This window comes from Sardina pilchardus, chromosome 20, assembly GCF_963854185.1.
Source record: "Sardina pilchardus chromosome 20, fSarPil1.1, whole genome shotgun sequence".
NCBI lineage: Eukaryota > Metazoa > Chordata > Actinopteri > Clupeiformes > Clupeidae > Sardina > Sardina pilchardus.
Window position 1 is genome coordinate 19,010,082 of NC_085013.1, and position 4,098 is coordinate 19,014,179.

The following is a 4,098-nucleotide window of genomic DNA, read 5'->3' on the forward strand; positions in this document are numbered from 1 at the left end:
TGAGCAACATGGCTTGATTTGTAGCTGGCCGGGCTTTATCCTTGTGGGACCCTTTCAGAAATAACTTGTGTAGGCTAACATTAAAATCATTCTCTGATTCACAACACTGCCTCAAAATTGTCTGGAGACCACAGACGGCACCATGCTTTTTAGTTAAAAAAAGAAGGGGAAAAAAAGCTCATTTTTGCAAATATATATAGTACGTCCTTTGAAAGTCCTAGCTTCAATCATGAATGCACAAGTATTAAAGACAAAGGCCTTGTGATTTCCCAAGGAACATGACAGACACCTTAGAACTTGCATCATATACAGACATTAAATGTCTTTTCCTCGGTCCAAGCATAAAATAACCCCCCGCCCCCCACCACCACTACGTGACATGCTCTAGCAGGCCCTTAAAAGCTAGATGCCATCTTTGATATCATACTTGAAAGGAGCAAACTTGTCAAATGACAGCAGTTAATATTCAACGCTATTTGGCTGAAATGCATATCACCCAGATAGACGAGAAGAGGAAGTGATCAGTACTCGCACAATGATTCATCCCCTGCTTGGCATGCCATGTGCATTCACTGTGTTCAAACAGGGTAAACATTACTGGTATGTAAATAAGGCTTCACGGTGTCTTTCTGCTCCATTGTCCAACACTCTGTCCTACATCAAGAAAGACCGAAATGCAAATATTTTTACATCGAATAACTGAATATTCCCACTGTGTTCAAGAGATGTGCTCTCCTTAAAGTCTCCTGCCATCTGCTGTTTCATTAAGTTTTGTACAGTGTCTACGCCTGCCTCTCCAAACACGCATATACAAATACAGAATGCTAATCAACTTAGCCAGGATGCAAACAAGACTCAATAATAATAAGCAAAATATATAAGTAGAAGGCAGAAAGTGTGTGTTGTTTTTCTAGCTAGACAGGCACAAAGTTGTAGTCCTTAAGGATTGCAAATTCCAACTGAAATTGGACCCCCCAGTGGGTTTTCAATTCATTTCTGTTCAGTCTTTTCCCCCCTCCATCCTTCTTCTCTAGCCTTCTCTTCAGGGTAAACTTACTGCAGGAGCATCCATTATGCTAAACTAAATGAACTCCAACACATCAGCCAAACAAACAGGGCTGTGTGGCCTTTCTGAGGGACATGCACTCAAAACAATATTTCATATTCAATGGAATGGATTTCACAGACAGGAAATGAAGCAGCATGTGTGTGTGACCTTGCATATGCCTGCATACTAAAATAGATGCCTTTCATTGCAGCACGACTTAGTTAACTACACTTGATCACGACTCAGAGAAGAATCCTCAAATAATTAATTCACCTTGCATCTGCATGTATGGAGTGTTAGTGATGTATCACAGTGGGATGCCATCTAATTACCGAACAAACTGCAAACTATCACTGTAGCCAGATGATTTCTGAACACCTGCTGAACCTGAAGGTGGCAAATATTTTTGATGAGTTAAAATTGCACCATCGCCGTTTTGGAGTGTGCGTTAGGATGACAGCGGCGAGGAAATCCACATGGCAGTAATCTGACAGGACTGGATAGAGAAGCCTGCGCCATCTCCCAGGCCAATTCAGCAAACACACGAGGCCGGCAGTGGATCCAGCTTCCCTGGAATTTATATTACCTTTTTACATCAGTAATGTTTGCAGCACCCATGCTAGTTATCACCACTGAAGTTCTGTTACTCCTCTTATTATCAAGAATATAAATTGTTGAGAATATTTCCACTGTAGACATGGCAATGTTTGAAGTCTGATTAGCATAGACGTAACTCACGATGATTGAAGACAGTGTTCTAGTGAGGAGATGAAGTCTGGTGTGGGGACATGAGGCCGAACCCTCAGTGTTCAGGTGAAATATACTGCCTTCATGCTGACCGTAAATTCAGAGGACCCTACATTAAAAAACCCACCTCCGAAAAAAGTGTGTTCATGAAATCAGCTTGGAAAAACAAAAACAGGAAATGCATAAATAAGTTATTAGAACTGCTTACTATGGTTTAGCAAGCAGGGAAATGTCTCGGGTGAGTGTTTCTATCTGTGGTGTTAATTTAGAAATAAATTGCCTTGCCTATTTGTAATGAGAGTGAAATGTGCCTCTTTACTTGTGCTGTTGCAAGGGAGGCCGCCATGGTTGGTGAATATGATAGTGACGTCGAGTTGGATACCTCGGGGCACAAGACTTCCACACGAGTCTACGGGCAAAAAATCCGACTCGAACTTTGCGCTCAAGTCATTTGTCCTCTATCGGACGACGGAATTTCCGAATATCCGATGTGGTATGCGAGCGCTATTAGTGCAAGGTCCACAACCTGTCTGGGCCTCTTCTCCATGATACAGCTGAGCTGAGCTACACCCGGGGCCCAACTGAAGCCTTCCGTTTGCAGAGCGTACAGTAGCAATACTTTTAGAAGGGTGGTCTGGGTTTTTCAAATGTACTGTACGCACCACTATCACATCTGGTGCAGCCAGTTTGGTTGATTATAGAGGAATCTAATTGTTGCAGAAGACAGACGCTCCCCGAGCTGAATGCTGAATGCAGTTCCACGCCTGACGCAGCCAGCCTGTTAATGAAGGCTGAGCGCATACATGATCCAGGTGCATATCTAATGCAAATCTAAACACGTTCTGGGACAGAGTCCAAATGCTCCATTAAACAATAGATTTCTGATGACATATTGGATAAAACCATCAGTAAAATAGGCTGAACCTTGAAAGAACTCCAAGTAATATTTCCCGGAATTCAAGTCAATGGTGCCATTTAACAAAGCGTGAAATTGCAGGTCATTAAAATAAGAAGTCAAGGCAATAGTAGCTTGCGGGGAGCATATGGATGGACATAATCTATTTCACTTATCCATATTAAAACATTTGGACTAATTAGCTCATAATGCCCCAATATACTGTGCTCACATATGGTATCAATTCCAATCATTACAATCAGTAAATCATTCGAAAATTTAACCTGTCTGCTATCAGCAACGGAGCAGAACAGTTTCTAATACAGCTTCATCTTCTATTTCTGTCGACACACTCACTCAAAAGGCAAATATTTTAGAGCGATTGAATTTGCAGACTGAGCAACAGAAGCAGCGATTGTGTGATAGTGACAGATAGACTGCGTAGCGATGCCATTGTGTGGACAAAGTGTAGCGCTGTAGCGCTGTGTCCCCTGCCTGCATGCCTGCCTCTCACATTAAGATTCTACTCTGCACTGTGGCAGAGCCGCTGTGGCAATGTCAGTCCAGCGCAGCAAAGGTTACACTCTTAGATGTGTCATCCATCGCCAGACCAATAATTACATGCACCCTCCACTTCAGCAGCGGATAAGGCTGAATATATATATATTTATATTTATATATATATATTTAGTATGTATCTTTTTTTTTTACACGGGGTCCAAATGTCAACACATAATCAGTGGCTAACGAGGAGCATCATAAGGACCTTTGTGGCCTAATTGAAATTTTAGTGCTGCTGACTGGCATGGCCACTGTATTTTAGGCTGCCCTCCTCACAGCTGAGTCCTGCTCCCCCCCCTCTCCCCCCTCCCCCGAGCCCAGACCCCGCTGTGACCTGACAAATGAGGAGCGGTCAGCATGGCCGCAGCCAGAGGGCACGAGCAGGCCGCTTCTCTGACTCATGTCCGCGGGGGTGACAGGGGCCGGAGACGGCGGCCGAACCTGCTGGGGTTAATCCCTCACTCACCACGATGACTGGGCAACACAAAGCCGCGTGCGCGCGCGTCTCACAGAGGAGAGGATGGATATCTGCGCCCTCAGGCTCCGTCTGTCCTTTCTATCTCCATCTATCCCTCTCTATCTCGCACGCGCACAGTAAATGACATACTTGTTTTGGACTGCCACAGATCACCCCTTCCTTATCAGTGTTAAATATACTGAGGGAGGGATGTGTGTGTGTGTGTGTGTGTTTGTGTGCGTGCTTGGGGGGGGCAAAATACTGAGTGTCAGAGTCTCCATATCTGATTTCTTATGAATGATTTCACACTGTGATTAGCTTTGCAGCGTATGTTGTAACAACGGGCAAGAAGGGAGTAATTGAAAGAGATTCTCATTCTGCCATACGCCG